The sequence below is a fragment of the Rhinatrema bivittatum genome, chromosome 1 (assembly GCF_901001135.1).
Source record: "Rhinatrema bivittatum chromosome 1, aRhiBiv1.1, whole genome shotgun sequence".
In the NCBI taxonomy this organism is placed as follows: domain Eukaryota; kingdom Metazoa; phylum Chordata; class Amphibia; order Gymnophiona; family Rhinatrematidae; genus Rhinatrema; species Rhinatrema bivittatum.
Window position 1 is genome coordinate 499,716,197 of NC_042615.1, and position 21,862 is coordinate 499,738,058.

General features: G+C 46.4%; 1 protein-coding gene across 1 annotated transcript in view; it reads right to left on the reverse strand.

Moving 5' to 3' along the window:
- Positions 1-15,606, reverse strand: part of L1CAM (L1 cell adhesion molecule) — a 324,282-nt gene extending 308,676 nt beyond the window's left edge. The window contains 1 exon segment of the mRNA XM_029609487.1: positions 15,500-15,606. The gene's annotated coding sequence lies outside the window, so the exon portion shown is untranslated.
- Between the last annotated feature and the right edge of the window lie 6,256 nt (positions 15,607-21,862).

Below are 21,862 nucleotides of genomic sequence, written 5' to 3' on the forward strand. Positions count from 1 at the left end.
TTTTTTTAGACCACAGCTTTTGAAGTATTGCTTTTGATGGAGTACCATGTTTGAGATACTACACTGATTTTTAGATCAATAGGAGGTTGGAGGTCGGTTAATGATTATTCCCAGGTTGGTTTAAGGTAACCTGGCAGGTACCATTAATAACAACCATATATATGAAACCACCTCTTTCCTCTCTAAAACGTTTTCCTTATTGAATCAATATGTAGTGTTCTCATTATAATTTTTGTGGATAAGTAGTGGGTGGTAATTTATTGTGTTACAGTATATTTTTCTCACTACGTGGATTTTTGCACTTTTTTGTTTTCTGTGAAACTGCATGCCAGGATGTGACAGAGTACAAACACCCTGGCTTCTGTTCGTTTGTTTGTTAAAACTTTAATAAACAGATTTAAACATAAATAATAATCCCTGCTCTGTGACTGTACAGTGCTGTGTACACTGATGGCACTTTATAAATAATAATCATAATAATCCCTGCTTTGTGACGCTACAGTGCTGTATGCAATGACAGTGCTTTATGAATAATAACTGCTCTGTGACAGTACAGTGCTGTGTACATTGATGGTGCTTTATAAATATTAATTACTGATCAGTGACCACACAGTGCTGTGTACACTGACAGAACTTTATAAAGAATAAACACTGCTCTATGACTGTGCAGTGCTGTATATGCTAACAGCACTTTATAAATTATAATCACGTCTATGTGACCATACAGTGCAGTGTACATCAGAAGACATGATGATGCTTCTTGAAATTCCCGGGACCCTCAGTGACCTAAAATCTTGAATAAAAAGAGTACTGTTTTCACAGGATCCATCCAAACCCTTCAACCAGAGACAGAATGCATCACTATCCTCCACAGACAAGGAACAAGTGTCCCTTTCAGCTCCAATACATAATAACCCAATGACCTACAATACTTCACACAGCAGTCAGCACCATAATGACAGCGAGACTTCTGTCTGCTTAATTCACTGATTTCATATGTTTAAGCTGCTCTTGCTGCCTTAATGCCCTGTGTCGTTTTTGCCCTGTGATGGCGCCACTGCCGTTGTGTCAGATGGTGTAAATGCACACATGCGAGAGTGAGCAGGCACACCCCCATGGCCCAGGATCAGGCACATACTTGTACGCAAGCATGTGTGAAAGTACAAACTACATGGGTATGTGCGTGCACATGCAGTGTACGCTAGAGCCGTTGGCCAAACTCTGCTAACATCTCGACAGCTTTGCAGCTACATGAACAGCGTTATGGAACCGGTCTGAGAAGCAGAATAAACCTCTGAGCTAATAACAGCTGCTCAAGCAGCCCCAGACCCTGGGAAGCCACGGAAAATGTATTTATTTATTTATTGATTGATTGATTTATAAACCGCTTACGCAGATGCCCTAAGCAGTGCACAATAAAACATACATAATCTAATACATGTTGAGACGAATTATAATGAAGGCGATATTATTTAACAAACAGGTGACTCAGAAGTCTGGGCAAGCATCAGAAACATGGGAGATGTATTTTGTACCGTGATGTGCTGGACATCATTGACCTTGAGGCAGGGAGGGAGTCATCCTGTCTAAGGAGGCCCAGGCCCTGATACACTCTTCACAGGAGGGCTAAGCATAAGAGCACAAAGGCATTCCCACGTAGGCACACAGATAATGAAAAGCAGGCCACAGGTGCATTTCTCGCAGCTACCGAAACACCAATCACTGATTGACATCACTCTGAGGGGGGGGGGGGGGGGAGAGGAATAATTGTACAGCCGCCCACCTATATGAGGCAGCCAAAAAACAGGTAAGGTATACCAATTTTCAAAGTGGACCAACAGGCATAAGACCGCTTTGAAGGTCAAGCCATCAAACTTGCCCGCTGGCAAATGCAGCTGCTCTCATGTGCGTGGGAAAAATATACACGCATTCTTTTAAAAAAATCATTAAAAAAATACTCTTACTCTACAACCTAAAAATACTACATTTCTATGTCAAAGACATAGCTTAAGTAACCACTCCTTATCTGGCTCTAAGGCCAGGGTCACAATTAAGGTCGCAGGAATTGCTTGCTCAGTATCTGACGTTTCCAATATCGCCAAAATGTTTAAAGGCTGCTCCCCTACCAGGATTTCTGAAATTATGCCCTCTCTTTGTTCCATTGGACTTCTTAATATTGGTAAATAAAAGATCTTTGAAACAGGTGGGAGAACAGATTCTTCAATTTGCAAGGTTTCCAGGAGATATTTTTTGAACATCTTTCTGGGAGAATTCAATGGTACTTGCAGAAAGTTTATAAACCTTAAATTCCTGCTTTTTCTTTGATTTTCCATATTCTCTATTTTCATTGCCATGTTCCTTCTATCTTTTATCATTGTTGTTTGAACTTGTTGAAGTCCATTTATTTGCTCTCTTTTAGATATAATTTGCTGTTCCAAATTTATAATCGTATGCGTCAGAACATCCACTTTTCCTTCCAATTCTTTTATCATAATATTTGTAGGTTGTAGCTGTCGCAATAGAGAAACTTTCATTTCAATTATTGTCTTCCAGATTGTCTCTAGAGAAAAGACTGCAGGTCTTACCACAGTCAATGAAATGGTTTCAGGTGGGAGCTCCCGTGCCGCTTCCCATCTCACCCAGCGCTCTGCTTCCTTCACCACCAGTCTGCCCCGTTGGATTTGGGCTCTCTGCTGCCGCTGCACTTCCCATGGTCCCTGCCAGGATCCTTTTCCATGACTCCCTGGTCCGGTAGTGCTCCTGCCACTTCGTAGGTGCTCCTCCCTGCAGCAGGATTTCTCGGCGGGGTTCCTTCTACAGGACTGAGAGGCGATAGTGAGCCAGGGAGAGAAGGGAGCTCCTCTTCCCCTCCTCCTCTCTCCAGCGGTTGAAGTCCCGCTCCGAGGTCTCCGCGCACGATGTGCGCGTCCATGGGTCCGGTAAGAGGCGTCATCGTGGGGGGGCCACAGGGTATGGTTTCCCCCCTCGGTTTCCACTTTCTTTCCCATCGAAGAAATTTTTGCAAGAAAAAAGTTAATCCAAGTCGCCCACGAAGCAAACGCCAAGCTGTGCTACCGTGCGGCCATCTTGTAGAGTAAGAGTATTCCCAGATGTTTCGCAAGATGCTCAAAGAAGAAGGAAAGCTTTCCTTCTTTTGAGACCTCAAGTGTTGTCAGTTGGAGGAGTTTGTTTTCTTTTTTTTTTTTTTTTTTAAATTTATCATCTTTTAATAATATACAAATGAAATTTGTATCGGAAAAATTCAGAGATACAGAAGTAAACAAAAAAAATCTCAAGGATCACAAATCCTTTGTGACTCTTAACAACATTACATTCAATTCTAGAAATTCTCTTGTTACATAGGAAATCAGGAGAGAAAGGAAACATTAAGAGGAGTACATAAGGAAATACAATACATATTACTGCCCTTAAATCACACGTTATTAGTTATCATCCCTTAAGTCTCGTCAGATAGTCTCCTGCCAGTCAAAAAAAGCCCTTAACTGATCAGGTAAGAAGAAAACATAGGTATTCCTGGCCAGCTTGATAATGCATTTACAGGGGTAGCGTAATTTAAAACTACCCCCCAATGCTAAGGTCTCAGGCCTCAACTGTAAGAATTCTTTTCTACGATGCTGCGTAGACTTAGCCAAGTCAGGATACACTCGAATGAGACCCCCACAAAATAATTCAGTTATATTTTTAAAATAATTCTTCATAATCGTAGATACAGCAGTTTCATCAAAAAAGGAGACAAAGAGCCCAGCACGATCTATAATTTCTACATTAGAATTTTCAAGGTAATTGGTCAGATTTTGAAAATCTGACCCTTGAGTGGGAAATATTGAAGGAGTGCTGGTTCTTTTTGGCAAAAAGAAAAGTTTCTTAACTGGTGGTATCTCTTCCTGTGGAATCTTTAAAGCCTCCATTACATATTTCTTAAAGGACAGCAGTGGGATTTCCCCCATTACAATTGGGAAATTCAGAAATCTCAAATTTAAGTGTCTCATATGGTTTTCAATAGACTCAAGTCTCCTTAATGATGAAATTCTTTCTGAAACAATTACAGCGTTCGCATTCTGGAGACTTTTTATTTCTTCATTCATTTGTTTTAAAGAATTATCTTGTTCAATAAATTTCTGATGTGTGTCTCGCTCTAGTGTCCCAACTTTAGCGGCAATATCATCAAGTTTAAGGGTTTGATTGTCTAACTTGGAAGACATCCTCATCATGAGGTCCCAGATATTTTCAAGGGTTATAGTCGCCGGTTTAACAAATTGCTGGGAGAGAGATCTTCTTACCCCGTATCCAATATCCTCACCAAGCGCTCCCGTTGTTCTGGAAGTGTCTGCAGCCATCTCTCCTCCTCCTTTCGGCGTCTCAGACAAACGGGGTTGCAGGTTTCCTCCTGGCTCTCCTGCCGGCCGGTCGGTTTCTGGGCCACCCAGCTGAGTCCACCCAACCTCATCGGTATGTGTCTCAGCTCCTCCGTCGACCGTTGGGGGCAAAGCTCTTACCGGCATCCTAGGGTCTGGAGGGCTCAGTGAAAGTTCCCCAGGAGAGTATGGCTCTCCTCTCGCCTCCTCTCTAACGGGGCTGACCACCCTCAATTCCGGTGTGTTGACAGTAAACTCAGATATTAATCGCTGTCCGGGTGCATTGTCCTGGTCGGGTGGGAAGACCCGGACTTTGCCTTTTCTCTTGTGAGGCATATTTGAAAGAAATATCGCTATAAAACTTAATTTTAGAAATCTGAGATCCGGAGCAAACGGAGATTCACCCGCTCAGGGCGCCATCTTGTTTTCTCTCTCAGGAGTTTGTTTTCTTAAATTTCCATGCAAATGCATTGTGAATTATGCTAATAATATGTATATATTTTTGATTCCCCCCCCCCCCCCCAACTGACACAATTTCTAATTGGGAAAACTCCTGTAACGCCCGTAGGAAACAGTTTGAGTGCATTAAGTTCCTCATAAGATAAATTAGTTCTCTTTAGCTACTGTGAATTTACTTTTGTTAGAGAAAATTTCTTGAGGTTGTGTTTTCCCACCCCCCTTATTCGGTGGATTTTAATCAGAGAATGTGTTGTAAATTTCTTAGAATTATTTCGTTTTTGACAAATGGTAATGAATATATTCTCTGTTTTTCCTTCAAGATGTTATCTTGTAATTTTTGTTAAAATGCATAAAGATAAAATTAAAAAAAAAAAAAAGTATGCACACAGGTCCAAACCACTCCCCCAACTCCACGCCATCTGGGCAAACTTACACGTGAACAGGCAGCATGTGCACGCACATTAAGTTTACCCGCATACTGGGCGGACTTTTGTAAAAGGCCGTTTCTTTGGGTAAAGCAGCGTTTTTGCCCGTGGAAATGCTTTAGATAATGGCCCTCTTTAGGCACACACCCAAAGAGGCTGAAACATCTGACATTAAGTTTGGTATAAAAGGCAGAACAGAGAAGCCAAGCAAGGGAAGGCAAGAACCTGATGAAGTGATCGATAAAGAGACCCAGAAGCAAATCACTGCAAGCTGCCTGCAGGATCCAAGAACTTGTTGTTGGCGAGCCTACACACAGAGGGCCAACAGCAGGGAGGAAGTCTGCACAAGCTTCCAGCTCTGTGGTAGCTTACGGCCCCGATGCAGTAAGACACGCGCGCATCCACGTCCCCTGTGCGCCCGATGCAGATATTCTACGAGGAAGAAATCGAAGCAGCGTACAAAAAAAGGTCACGCTAGGGAGAAATGTATTGTTTCTGGCGCTCAAAAGTATATTGCATCGGGTGCACGGACGACTAAATTGTGCATTCCTAGCAGAAGTGCATCGCTTACAAGAAGTGAAAGAAATCTGCAATTCTGTTGTTTACCAAAAGGAAAGAAATCACCCATGTTTTTTTTAAGATGTCCTTTAGCTAATCATCGTGCTCCGCTCCATTACTCTCTATATACATTTTTCAATTTTTTCTTCTAACTCCAAATAACTAAATCTTATACTAATCTGTCTAAACAACCCTACCCTACAAGGGAGACATTTTTTGCAACTCAGAGGTCCACATTTTATATGAGCCCTTAACTGCAAGTAAACTTTACTTCACCTCCAGAGCTGGAGTTAATTTTCCAGTGATAAAGTACATCAGGCGCCCAGCCCAGCCTTTAGGCTCACTTTCCTGCATCGGGCGGTATTAGGTAATGTCTTCATTTCCATAGAATTTACATGCATTGGGCGCTGTCAGGTACGTGTATCTTAGGGCATGTGCTTTGGACGCTCTGTTCTCCTTACTGCATTGGATGCTATTACGTGCCCAAAACACGCACCCAGCTGCAAGTAAATCAGTGCGCTTGGCTGGGAGCACTTCACTGCATCAGTCTGTCAGTTTGTAAGTCTTACCTAAGCCAGATAATAAAAGTGCCTTATTCATTAGCAGTTCTCTGCTGTCACTTATCTAGTGTTCCAGTTTTCTGGTATCTCTTAACAGCAGCATCCCAGTGAGCAAGCGTGCATGGGTGTCTGTGTCTGAGTACACTGACTCGTTTGTGCGTCTCCAAATGTGTGTGTGGGGAGAGAGTCTGTATGTGCACTTATGCGTGTGACAGCATGTGAATCCCCTCTCTCTCGCCCTCCTCCCCCCCCCCCCCCCCCAGGAGTTCCGCTTGGTGCCCCTGCAGCCTCTTGACCGGATCTGTGTGGGTTGATAAGAAATGTTCTGACCTCTGATAGCCTGGTAACCTTTGAGGTCTCAGAGGCAGAAGGAATCAATAGCTTCCCTGTTCTCCTCGTCATTCATGAACTGGCAAAGAACAAAGCAAGTGAAGTCACGAAGGGCCCAGCGACAGGCAGCCTGGACAGCTGCTCAATTAACTCTGCTGGGAAGAGGTCCCAGGGCTTAAGGGCACCAAGAGTGTTCTAAAGGGACGACATGGCCAGGGGAGAGGTCTCCTGCACATCTCTCTCTCCCCTCAGACTGTCCTCTCTTTTTCCCACTCCTTTCACTCTCTACCTCTCCTGATAATAGAGCATGAGCCCCCTTCTGCCCCCACCAGTTCACCAGTCCCCTATTTCACCCCTCGATTATCACCAATTACACCTATGATCATCAGAAGACATCCAGAGCTCCAGAGAATTCATCCCTGAATGGCGGCAGGCAACATAATCCACACACTTAACAACAACAACAACAACAATAATAATAATAATAATAATAATAAAAGAATAAATGTTTTCAGGGTGCATTCTTTAATATTTTTTCCCGAGGGCTAGCAGGAGTGTGGGGTAGTGGACAAGAGGGGCTGTGTGGGAAGGTGGGAGAGAAGGTTAAGATAGGAGGCTCCCCTGTCCACCTGTACTGTGATGTCACTAAATGCTGTCAGAGAGGAGGCAGACGCACTGTGATGTCATCCAGCTTAGCCCAGGCAACCATGAATTTCTGACTGTGAATTTTATCTTGTGCTCAGCTTGGAGAGCTCGACTTATTTTATTTGCTGGCTCAGCAGTTTCCTCCTGCTCCTTTCACTTTCCAGCTCAATCACTGCCAGCCTCCATTGAGCCTTCATTCACAACTACTTGATGGTGTTTTGCCCTCCCAACCCAAAACCCCCCAAAATAGTATAATCAGATCACCTTCCTTACTGAGCCCAGGTACTGCAGTGGCAGCAGAGAACGCAAACCGCCTATGTCTATCCACTGGGTGTCTCCCCCCACCCCGTCCCAGGATGTGAATGCTGCTTCCGCAGCATCCTCAGGCAGCCCGAAGGGCAGAAGCTGGGCCCCGGGATAGAACTCAGGCCCTGCATAGGACAGTGTGCAGCGCTAACCACTGAGTCATGGGGGCCAGCCCAACCGTGTTGTTAGCACCGCCGGCCGCGGCAAGCCGTGACCGGGGCCGGGTGTCATGGCCGCCGGTCATGGCGGACCGCGGCTTAGACCATGCCGGCTGAAGACTGTTCTTAAAGGGGCCATGACAGGAAACTGTCATGGTCCTCCCAGAAACTCCGCCTCCAACATCCTGTATTTAAGGTAAGGTCTGGTTCTCAGACCTTGCCTTGGTATTGAGGTTCCTGCCTGAGTTTGTTCCTGTGTTCTCTGTTCCTGGTTCTTCGTCACGCTCTGCTTCCCTGCTCCGTGGATTGATTCTTGGCTTCTGACTTCTGGACTGGTGGACATGTCTTCTCCTGGCTTGATCCTGGTACGGCGTTGGACCCTTCTCCTGGCTTGATCCTGGTACTGCGTTGGACCATTCTCCTGCTTAGACCCTGGACTGGATTTTGACCTCGTCTGTGTACCGAACCCCCGGGCCGGCTTTGGACTCTTCTACGACTCCGTCCTCAGACTGCTTCGACCTGCTGGAGGCGCCAGCCGTCTGGAACCCACGACCTGCAGGAGGTGCCTGCATCCAGACCTTTCTACAGTCTTCAGAGGAGTCTCCTAAGTCCCAGCGGCCGGACCCCTACGGGCTCCTCCTGGGGGGGGTCGCGTGCTTCCAGGGTGAAGTCTTCATTCAACTTCCTCCTGTCCAGCGGCCTCGCCCTTCGACGGTAGCTGACTACCTCGAGACAGGGGTGCACTTTCATAACACGTGTTTCATCTTAGGGTGCAGGCTACAAACAAAACTAAAAGCAACAAAGCAGCTGGAATACGTGCACACAAGAGAGAGGAGAAACACTAATGCTCATTATTGCTCTTATAATAAATAGTAAGAGACATGGTAAATTGCAGGAACAGGATACGAGCAATTATTGGCTTCCCAGACCCCTGTGTTACCATTATCTATAATAAAATTAATTTCCTCCTCTCCAGCACCGGCGGAACTCCGAGGGGAGGGTACTCAGAACAGTGCACATGCAGACACAGACCTGTTGGGGGACTGAATTGTGCCGAATTAAGATTGAATAAATTAGCCGCTGGAAAAGAGGATTTGAATTTTAAGCTGACGGGGGGGAGGGGGGCTTCTGAAGTCGGATGCTAATGCAGTCACTTGCTGATGCTGGGCCTCCTCCCCCAAGAAGCAGTTTCTCTTATCTGCGCAGCACTCGGAGGACACGGATGGACAAAAAGAGTGGACCACTTTTAGGGCACGGAAACTATTAGCCCATGGCAGTGTTATCCACACAGATCAGGAGTTTTTTTTTGTTTTTTTTATTGAGACTGTGTCAGTAAATGCCAAGGAGAACAAAATGTCCCTTTCTTCCACATAACGGGAAGCCAGGCCAGAGCAGATCTCCAGTGGGAGGACACAGCACGGGAAATGACTGAGGGTATGACTGCGGTTATTACCCGTACACCACTATTTGTCATTATTTATTTATTGGCATTTGATATTCTGCTTTTTACCATGAATGGCCTCAAAGCCTAAATTTAAACTAGGTTACAGTATTGTTAAATCAACAGTATTGGTTGAGGATCTAAATATGAGTGATTACTAGATTTCCATGCTAATAATTTGAGAAGGGAAAGTTAAAACAAAATATTAATGATCATTTCTAATCAGGGATGGCATGTGCAAAGTCCCATTTCACCTGTCCTGGAATAACATTTGAATGCGTTTATGAACTACCTATCAGTATGCTTTTTATTGTTTTACTTGGCGGTTCCTTCCTTCAGTCAGAACCAGGGTTGGCATCTGGTGCCATGAGCCTTCATTCACAGCTACCTGGGGATTCTTTCTCCCATTTTATATCTCCTCCTTTCTCTCAGTGACTACAGTGACCAGCACTGGGCCAGAGGCCACCCACCAGTGCTCCTTCTATGAGTCTGTAATCATGGACCCAGCCACTAGGTGTCACCATTGAGTGATGACTGAAAGTCCTTGCCCCCACCTCCAGGGGATGTGAGCTCTGCTTCTGTAGCAGGATCCCCAGTCCCAGTCAACCAAGGGAAAGCTTTCACCCCTGGAAGAGTTGGCCTGTTGGCTTAATTTAGGCTACCACAGAGAGGACCTGGCTTGTATTCCTGCTTCACATCGTCTGCTGCCTGGGCAGCGCTCACATCCCCTAGGTGGGAAGGGAGCTTGGGCCAGCACTCAACAGCAACACCAGGGGCCAAACTTACGGTCCATGTTAGCCAGTTCCCAGAAAAAGGGCCCGGATTTGTGACTCCCAGACCCCTGGCTAAGGGCTCTTGCTGTAGTGGCTGAGCTGAGGAAGGAGGGGGGGGGGGGGATATAAAACAGGGGTCAAATAACCTGGATAATGGCACCAAATCCCAGCAGCCTCCCAGAAAGGCGCGGGAGGAACTTCCGTGCCCCAAAACAATAAGAATTCAACATATGTACTGTATTTTATCTTCACAGAGCCACTTTCCCATAAGCAGGAAATATGACCAACCATTATGATACCATCATGTTTAAAAAAAAAAAAAAAACCAGGCAGCATAAAATCTCACACACATCCCAGGCAGAGGCACAGAGCCCCTCCCAGGCCTGCACGGACACATAAGCCTCCTGTTTTTGCTCGGTTCCTGCCCCTCTGTCGTGAGGCGGCAGTGAATAGCGGCTGTGTGCCCTTGCTCGCCCTCATTTTCTCTGCCTCGGGGGCCGGCCGGGCCTCTAAAGGGCAGAGAAGAACAGGGAGCGCGATTCATTGCTAGAGCCATAGCCCGCGGAGCAGGCCGGCGCGTTTCCGGCCAGGGAGCCGGGGGCGGGGGGTGCTCCTGGCCATCGAGGGACTAAACCCGAGGTGCATCTCAGGGGAGAGGGGCTGTCTGCTCGGGGGCCCTACAGAGAAGGGCGGGTTCCTGTCCTACCTCTGAGGTTAGTGAGGGAATCCGCAATAATGAATTCCACCAACGGAGCTCGGGAAAGGCTCTAAACAGCAGGGGGGGAACTGCTTCTGTCACTATCCCAAACCTGCAATTTGCAGCCATTTGTATGCAAATTCAGAGGGGCTTTTCCGTGCCATCAGTTCCCTCCCCCACCAGGCTAAAATTAAACCACGCACACGCACAGCCAAGCAGAGGAGACACACACACATACACCCTGCGAAAGAAATCCTCAGAGGGGGGAGATTGCAAGCGTGAGAGGAAAGACCGCCAAGTCCTGCTTATTAAACACACACATTGTATGCGACACCAGGCTCAGTAGCTAAAAGAAAAGGAAACACACTGCTTCTTTAACTCCTATCCCAAGCCCAGCTGTTTTCCAGTTATCTGTGGATTCCTGAGTTGCCTAAACTGAAACTAAGCCATGGGCTGGTAAATGCCAGAAAATGGTATTGGTTTTAAAAGGGCGGACAATAAAACACAACCTCAGCTTCCTGCTCTATTGTCTTTCTGCAGTAACTGCCATAAAATAACCAGGAGAAAGGAAAGTTAGGAAGAGAGGCTTGCACCAATGGGAAGAGAAAAATTGTCATTTCCATGTTATTTCTACTCTGCACCGCTTGGATATACTTGGAGAGTTTTAAAGAAGTGACACAAACTATGGGGCAGATGCAATATCATGCGTGCAAAAAGACATGTGTCCAACCTGGACGCACGTATTTTGAATGCCCACACATCCCCTTTCTTGGGCGCTCAATCTACGGTAATAGTCTAATGAGATGGCGCGCTAAAAGGGACACGCAATGGATAATTTGTGCCTGCCTAGTGCATCCATGCCATCGAGTGCCAAGAAGTGGCTGTGTTACAGGTAAGGAAAACAGACACTCAATTTTCTGAGCATCCGTTTTCCTAACCGGTGCACAGCCACGGGTTAAGAAAATGAACGCTCGTAAATTGAGCATCCCTTTTCCTAACCTGACCGCTGTCAAGTTTTGTTTTTGTTGGAGGAACCACAGAAAGCTGCAACTTCTTAGTATCGCAACAATATTAAAGTAGGAGGAACCACCTGTATTTTTTGCTCATCTGAGCATGGTTTGGGGTGCCTCAAAACTTAACGCCAGCTCTGGGCTGGCGTTAATTTTTGAGCATTAAAATGGGCGCGTCAGGCGCACTTTTTTTTTTTTTTTTAGATCAGGGGTACTAGCTAATAACCTTATCAACATGCATTTGCATGTGATGAGCGCTATTAGTTGCGTGAGGGGATGGACGCGTGTCCAACCGTGGGTTAAGCAGTGCACTCAGCTGAGCGCACTGTATTGCATTGGCCCTATGTAAGACTTAACTGCCTCCTGTGCCACCCCCGTCAGTGGCTTGGATCATCGCAGGGCACGCCATGCCATGCTGTAGAAAATGCGCCAGAGAAAAACTGGTAGAGAGTGACAGGAGAAGCTGAGGTGCCTGTGCCCTCTCTGTGTTTCTCCCTGTGAGCAGGCTTGAGAGGGGTTATATGGAGATGAGAGCTGGCCCATATTGTCCCTGACACTCGCTCAGCATTAGAAAGCTGAACCAAGGTCAGGGACAATATGGGCCAGCACCACCAGCATTAGAAAGCTGAATCAGGGTCAGGGACAATATGGGCTAACACCAAACCTGAGTCATGTCCCTGTTACTGTACTTTCCATAATCTGTACCTTAATTTATTAGCATTTTGTATTTTTTTTTTACCCTTCTATTTTTACTATTCTGTGTCTTACTTTGGCAAAACATGTAAAACTATCATGGCAATAAAGTTATCTGAATCTAGAAAGCCAGGGTGTGGCTGGCAGGAGGGAAAGGGAGCTGTGCTGGACTCCACTGGTGACAAGGATGGTGGCTTGGGCGGGAGAGGGAGGGAGGGGAGGGAGGGGGTGTCAGTGAATGCATCAACAGGTACCGTAATAACAAAAGCAAGATTCTGCAGTCTGACTATAATGGAGATTCTGGTGAGGAGCCAGAGAACGCAGCATTTTCTACATTTGTAATCCTCCAGCTACTTAATGCAGAGAGCCCGGACTTCATTATACCAGAGAGGGAGGAAAAGAGACAAAGAGAGGAAGGGAAACTAGGAGGGACCTCAAGGGGGTCATCTTGAATCAGAAAAAGGTAGGATAGGAAGGGACCATAGGAGATCATTGAGAATCAGAGACTGATAGGGCTGAAAGGGACCACAGAGGGTTTAGGGAACACAGGGAGACCTAGCTGGAATCAGAAACAGGAATGGAACCAACTGCAGAAGTCATCTCAGGGGTGGCCAACCCGGTCCTTGAGAGCCTCAAACAGGCAGGATTTTCAGGATATCCACAATGAATATGCATGAAATATATACGCAAATCTATTTCATGCATATTCATTGCGGATATCCTGAAAATCAGGCCTGTTTGTGGCTCTCAAGGACTGGATTTGGCCACCCCTAATCTAAGCTGTCCCTCTGCTTCTGAGCAAGACGTACTGCACCTAGAGCATCCCAGCCAGATGTGTCTCCAGCCTGCTCATGTAAACCCCCAGTGAATGAGACTCCTCCAGCTCCCCTGACCCTCTCCTCATGGAGAGATACTTCTTTCAGAAGTCCTACCTCAGGTTCCCCTGCTGTGATTTAAGCCCATCACTGTTCCTTTCCCAGGCTGAGATAAAGTACAGCCGATCGATCGCTGGTCCTCACTATAACCCTTGGTGTATCTGGAGACCACAACCAAGTCACCCTTCAACCTTCTCTTTTCCAGGTTAAACTGACCTCGACCATCCTCTTGTAAAGCAAGCCTCCATCCTAGACACGTTGTCTCCCCGCACGCCCATCCAGTCCTTGGATTCTACTAAGGCTGGGTGTAAACATTACAAGTTTTCTTTGCCATCCACCCACAGACTGGACACACCCCTAGTTGTGCCCCTCTGCCCTGGAGCTCCCCCCCCCCAGTCCGCACCATCTTTCCCATGCCATCCGATGCATAGGTTATGTGATTTCAAACACGTAATGTACGCGGTTGCTCCAAGAGAGCACCCGGCCCATGGTTGGCATTGCCATTAAATTTAAAGCAAAGTAACTCTTTCCTTCTATGCAGGAGAGTCTGGTAACGCGGGAGCAGCAACCGGTTCCCAGATGGGAGACTTTGGACTGGTCCTGAGTTGTTTTTTTTTGACACCTCCATGTGTCCTGGTGCATTCTGGTCCCTGCAATGCTGACTTCCCCGTGGAAGACACATAGACTATAAACTCCACAATGTAATGCAAGGCAAGCTAAAAAAACAAAAAACAAAAACCAGCATGACCCAAAATGTTTCCCTCTGAAAACCACGCCACCGGGGCGGGCTCCACAGGAGACTGCTCCTCTTCCCTTTCTGTAACTTGGGGTGTAAGACTCACCGGAGAAGGAGCTAACGCCAGACAGAGCCCACCCACTCTTCCAGATATGCTTATTGCTAGTTTACTGGCAGGGGGGGCAACACGGCAAACAGTGAAATAAGAGATTTAGCGGTCATCCAGGCCCTTCTGCAGCCACTTCCATCCCCACCCTTTGGAGGAGCTGGGCCACGGAGAGTGAAAGGATAAGGCCGGGCGGGGGAGGCCAAGTGCTGGAAAGGTCACTCCCACTCCCTTCCTATGAAATAGGAGCTTAGCTGTGGGTGGAAGGGCAGGATGGAGGGAGTGTGATGGGTAAGAAGAAGGGGAGAGGCAGGAAGTGATGGAGAGAAGGAATGGAGGGGACAGACGAATAAAGAAGGCGAGAGAAAGAAATGGAGAGAGGAAGAAGTGAGGCAGAGGATTGGACATGGAGGGGTGGGGGGGGGGGAACAAATAGGGATACATATGGATGGCTGAGAAAGGAGAGGAAGGGGTGATGAGACAGAGATGGTGAGGGGGAAACAGCACTGGCTGCAGCAGCAGCAGCAGACAGGTCTGCACGGCACTCCTCCCCCCTCTCTCCCCACCCCTCCTCTAATTCTCTGCCATCAGCAGGTAGCCGAGCAGCCCCACCCTCTGGCTCCAGCCATGGCTCTTGGGCCAGGTTCCCAGCTCCTCCCTGCAGCCTCCCACCCTGCCAGCCGCACACAGGGTGGGTCCTCAGCCAAGTGCCTTCTCCAGGGGGAGCGCGCCCAGAGCCCCCTCCACCTCCCCCAGGTCACTCTTCCTTACCCAGCAGCATGGGGCTGGGGGGGATGCAGGGAGATTAATCCCCCCCTGGAGCTCTCAGTCCCCAGCCAGTTCCTGCATCAATCTGACAACCTCCTGCAGCTCTAACTCCTTCCACATCCTTTCCTCCGGAGGGGGGAAAGGAAGATGCTGAAAAACTATGGGGGGGGGGGGGGGGCTGTGAAATCGATGCCCTCGCCCCGCTTGTAATAGCCCCCAGCCGCTTCCCTTACTTCCAGTGTTCCACCTCTTACCCTAAAAAAAAAAATTTGTGTATGAAAGCCAGAGATGAACAGGTTTTTATTTCTCACTGGCATCCCAAACCTCTTTCTTCCAGGGGGAAGGGGAAAATAATCTCAAGGCTCCTGGCTTTGTCTTCCGTAGCGAGTGCAAAGGAGGAAGGTGACAGACCAGACGCGTTGCTAGAATCTACCCCGGCAGGGCAGCTCCGGTCCCTCTCTCTCTCCTAAGAATAAAAGGGTACCCCCCACTTCCCAATCCTCCCTTCCACACACCCTGCCACACCCTGCCCGAGCCGACCCCCGAAGGCGAGGAGAAGGAACATGCACGAGCACATTCTCACCTGAGCAGTCGGGAGGGAGCCTGCAAGGTGGGTCTCGCCGCCTTCCTTTGGTCCTCCGGCTGCTGCTGGGGTGATGAGGAGCACAGAGAAGAGGACAGGGATGGATGCAGCTGGAGAGAGAGAGAGAGAGAGGGAGGGAGGGACACGCACAGTGATCTCATCAGGGACAGCCTCTCCCCGCCTTTCTGGCTGCTGCAGTGCACTCAGCTGGAAATTTCTGTACTATCCTAAAGCTATACATACACACACACACACACACACACACACACACACATCCCATCATCTCTAAACACATTCACACACCCTATCTCCATACATACATACCCCCTACACACACACACACACACACACACACCTTCACCCACATGCATCCTAGCATCTCTAAACACATTCACACACTCTAATATCTCCATACATACATACCCCCTACACACACACACACACACACATCCCATCATCTCTAAACACATTCACACACCCTATCTCCATACATACATACCCCTTACACACACACACACACCCCTTCACCCACATGCATCCTAGCATCCCTAAACACATTCACACACTCTAATATCTCCATACATACATACCCCCTACACACACACACACATCCCATCATCTCTAAACACATTCACACACTCTAATATCTCCATACATACATACCCCCCTACACATACACACACACACACACACACACATCCCATCATCTCTAAACACATTCACACACTCTAATATCTCCATACATACATACCCCCCTACACACACACACACACACACACATCCCATCATCTCTAAACACAGTCACACACCCTATCTCCATACATACATACCCCCTACACACACACACACACACACACACACACACACCTTCACCCCACATGCATCCTAGCATCCCTAAACACATTCACACACTCTAATATCTCCATACATACATACATACCCCCTACACACACACACACACACACAGCATCTTCTCCATACTCACATACACACATCCAACACAGAAACTCACCACAACACTTCCAAATGCATACGCACACTCCAGGATCTGTATATACACGGCATCTCCACAAAAACACGCACACCCCAGCATCTCTAAACACACACACACACATGGTATCCCCCAACATACAGTATATATGCACAACTAGTATTTCCAACAAGCTGTATATACATACCCCTACACAAACACACACGAAGCATCTCCAAATACACACTCACACCCCTATACATACATACAACTTCCTAACACATATATATACATACCCCTACACATAAGCACACAAACATGCACAAATGCACATGCCCATACATATTCAACATCTCCAAACACACAAACGACCACTGTTGCACACACTTACATACAACACAAATCTAACTCACACACACATTACACACACAACCACCCCTAAACATTGATACATGCACAGAGCTCTTCTAAACAGTTACATACACACACACACATAGCTCTACACACCCACAGAACTTCCAAACATACTCACACATATACAACCCAGCACCTTCAAACACACACAACTCTGCACACACAGAGGTACACACCCCTAAACACACTGACACCCTTATGCACAAAGACACACGCCTACAGAATGAGCAGTAGCAGATCACTTGAAAAGGAAAGGAGTTCCCACGTCTCACACACACACGCATGCATGCTAGAAAGAGAATGTATATGTACGGTTTTTTTCTATTTTAATTTTAATCACTTTTGAGTCAATTTTCATTAAGGCCCTAACCAGCAGTGCACACACAGACAGCTCAGCAGGCACACACTCTGCTGGTTTCAAACACGTTAACTCTACATACTGAGGTGGGTATACTAGCAGGCCGATGCAATATATGAGTGCGCTAAAAACAGGCGCTCATATTGAACGCCCATTCTCTTAACGCTCACCCAATCCACCTCTCCCGGGCACACGATGCAATAGGGAGATTAGCTGCCGCATTAAAAAGGAGGCACTGGGGAAAATTACGCATCCTTAGCGCCTCCTTGGCCATGGGGGCCTGGGAGAGGTGGCTGTAAGTGCGGGTTAGATAAACAGACACTCAATATGAGCGTCCGTTTTCTCCCGCTACCGACACAATATACATGCACAATATACATGGCTTGGACCATGTATATTGTTTGTATATATTGTGTGCCCTGAAAATTTTGTTTTCCCTGGTCAAGCCTTTTTTGTTTTGTTTTTGTTTCTGCGGTTCCTCCTGCTTAGTATCATGCCGATACTTTGTAGAAGGAACCACAGAAAACATTTTTTGATGTTGATCCCTTAAGTGTGGAATGACTTAATGCCAGCCCAGGGCTGGCATTAGATTTTCCCCATGAAACAGGGCAAGTTTGGTGCATGGTTATTTTTTGCATCCCGGGGTAATGGCTAATAGCGCTCATCTACATGAATTTACATGTGATGAGCGCTGTTAGCTATGTGCTCGATTGGACATGCACTTTGGACACGCTAACCCCCAATATTGCATCGGGCGTTAGCTTAGCGCATCCAAAACGTGTGACAAAGTTAACTGGTGCGCTGGCCTGAATGCCTGATATTGCATCGGCCTGTATTTGTGGCCACAGAAAAGGTACCCAAGTCTCAGAAAATTTTCCCCCATTTATGTATTATTTGGGCAACAGATCCACAAAGTTCTGTCAACAAAGCAGACCAGAAGACAGTGAGTCAGAGAAAGAAACAAGAAGCAGTCTCCTTGCTCAGATATATGTAACCTTCCCCCACTGCCCCAACCCCAGCTCAGCCTAACCCGTCCACTGCCATTGTACCTGAAGACTGGAGGATAGCAAATGTAACCCCAATATTTAAAAAGGGCTCCAGGGGCGATCCGGGAAACTACAGACCGCTTAGCCTGACTTCAGTGCCAGGAAAAATAGTGGAAAGTGTTCTAAACATCAAAATCACAGAACATAGAGAAAGACATGGTTTAATGGAACAAAGTCAGCATGGCTTTACCCAGGGCAAGTCTTGCCTCACAAATCTGCTTCACTTTTTTGAAGGAGTTAATAAACATGTGGATAAAGGTGAACTGGTAGATATAGTATACTTGGATTTTCAGAAGGCGTTTGACAAAGTTCCTCATGAGAGGCTTCTAGGAAAAGTAAAAAGTCATGGGATAGGTGGCTATGTCCTTTCGTGGATTGCAAACTGGCTAAAAGACAGGAAACAGAGAGTAGGATTGAATGGGCAATTTTCTCAGTGGAAGGGAGTGGACAGTGGAGTGCCTCAGGGATCTGTATTGGGACCCTTACTGTTCAATATATTTATAAATGATCTGGAAAGAAATACGACGAGTGAGGTAATCAAATTTGCAGATGACACAAAATTGTTCAGAGTAGTTAAATCACAAGCAGATTGTGATAAATTGCAGGAAGACCTTGTGAGACTGGAAAATTGGGCATCCAAATGGCAGATGAAATTTAATGTGGATAAGTGCTAGGTGATGCATATAGGGAAAAATAACCCATGCTATAATTACACAATGTTGGGTTCCATATTAGGTGCTACAACCCAAGAAAGAGATCTAGGTGTCATAGTGGATAACACATTGAAATCGTCGGTGCAGTGTGCTGCGGCAGTCAAAAAAGCAAACAGAATGTTGGGAATTATTAGAAAGGGAATGGTGAATAAAACAGAAAATGTCATAATGCCTCTGTATTGCTCCATGGTGAGACCGCACCTTGAATACTGTGTACAATTCTGGTCGCCGCATCTCAAAAAAGATATAATTGCGATGGAGAAGGTACAGAGAAGGGCTACCAAAATGATAAGGGGAATGGAACAACTCCCCTATGAGGAAAGACTAAAGAGGTTAGGACTTTTCAGCTTGGAGAAGAGACGACTGAGGGGGGATATGATAGAGGTGTTTAAAATCATGAGAGGTCTAGAACGGGTAGATGTGAATCGGTTATTTACTCTTTCGGATAGTAGAAAGACTAGGGGGCACTCCATGAAGTTAGCATGGGGCACATTTAAAACTAATCAGAGAAAGTTCTTTTTTACTCAACGCACAATTAAACTCTGGAATTTGTTGCCAGAGGATGTGGTTAGTGCAGTTAGTATAGCTGTGTTTAAAAAAGGATTGGATAAGTTCTTGCAGGAGAAGTCCATTACCTGCTATTAAGTTCACTTAGAGAATAGCCACTGCCATTAGCAATGGTAAAATGGAATAGACTTAGTTTTTGGGTACTTGCCAGGTTCTTATGGCCTGGATTGGCCACTGTTGGAAACAGGATGCTGGGCTTGATGGACCCTTGGTCTGACCCAGTATGGCATTTTCTTATGTTCTTATGTTCTAAATCGAGGGCAGCCTCAGGTAGGCAGAGACCACTGGACATACCAAGATGAATGGGGGGAGGGGGGTTTGAGTCCTGGGATCCCTGAAGTCACAGACAAGGCCCCCCAAACCTTCTGCCTCTACCTGATTCCACAACGGACATATCAAGGCATTCCCCAGAGCTGAGCAGGATGCCTGGGCAACTGCTTGAAAACAAGCCAATAAACCAGGATGTGCACTACAGTGATAATATTAATACAAAACAAAGCCCATTGAAATAATTTGACTAGCAGCTCAGGGCCAGGGCAGCATGCAAATAGCAAAACGTGAAAGGCATAAAGATGCAAAGACGTATCAGTTCAGTCAGCAAAATGCAGAGAACGGGGGGGGGGACGGACGGACGAGGTCCACTAAAAACACCCCCCCCCCCCCCCCCACCTTCCTATTTCTCAATGAACATCACAGGGAGAAACATATCCTCCATTATGGGTGAAGGGTAGATCCATTCCAGGCTTCAGTCACCTCGGAGGCTGGATGGAGCCTGGAGAGCTGCCCAGACAGAGACTGCTGATGACAGTGAAAAATGGAAGAGAGGCGGAAATGGGATAAGATAAACAGAGATTTCTGCTTCTTAAGAGCTTTTAATAAGATCTATGGTGCTCTAAAACCTATCTTACTGTACTTCTTTCCATATCTACATCTGTGGTAGTAATACAAACAGAAGTTCGCCATACTGCATGTAACAGTACACGTTTCCCTCGCATGCATGCATGTACACACACACACACACACACACACACACAAGGGATGTGCTTTTGTTAGAAATAGGAAATTTCAACAAAATCTCCATCTCCATTCGTTTTTAGAAAATGAAAGAATTAAATTGTTTCATTTTAAAACTTCAGCCCCTTACCCGAAACAAACAAAAAGCTTGCCAGAGGCCCCCATATCTTATCCCATCTTGAGTAAAAAAAAAAAATATATGGCAGGAGCGATCCCTAGTGGCTCTAGCCCCAGTGGTGCAGTAATCCAAAATGGCGAGAACTGAAAATCAGCAAGAGCCATTTTGGATTATTGCACCAGCGGGGTAGGAGCCACTGGGGATCACTCCCACCCCTTTTTTGGAATGAAGATAGAGTAAGATACAGAGAGGAGGGGTTCTGGGAGGCAGGCGGTGGCCCTGGGGGCTTTTTTTTTTTTTTAATTTAGGGCACAAGTTTTGGCTTTAGTAAACACTATTTTAAAACAGCGTGTACAAAATCTAAATGAAATGAAACAAAAACAAAACATCTTAAAAAATTAAAAGAAACCTCCTCCCCACAAATGAAACACAAAACTCCCTGCATATCCCTAGCACACACTGCCCTACCATAGACGTACAGAACAGGGGCAGCAGCAGTGCAAGTTTCTTTCAGGACTAGCTGGGGATAGAGCAAAATGTGTTACAGATGTTAACTTATAGACTGATGCCACCTGGTGGCTGATTGTTATATTTCACTGTTTTCTACTTCCTGTCTCTATTGTTAACCTTGTGTGTTGCATGCTGGGTAATACAATACAACATGGCACCTGTTCACAAGCAGCTTTCTGTTGTCTTTATTTCTGCATATGAAACATGGTGTCAGAAGTATCCGAATCTGCATTGCTTTTCTACATCTATAGTGCATTGGGCTCAGGAACTGTGAGCAGAAGGTGAGGCTTGTAATGATATTGATTGGCTTAGGACTCATAGATGTTGAAGCACAAGAGCGTTTCTGCGTTATGGCAGCTGCCAACAGCATTCCACCTCCAAAGACATGAAAGTTGTTGGTGAAATTGGGAACATTTCAGGGCAGGATTTGAAGACTTCTCTGGCTTCAGGCTTAAATAAGAAGTCAGCCGAAGTGCAGGCAGCTACACTGAGGAGAGTGGAGGGTACTGAATGGCACCGTGTTTATAAGCACAATTTGAGACTTACAGAGGAATACAGTAAGGATACAAAAGCCATCCTTCATGCAATGGAAGCCTATTTCAGTCCTGCAAATAATGTAATACATGAAAGAAACATATTTGGCTGCTGCAATC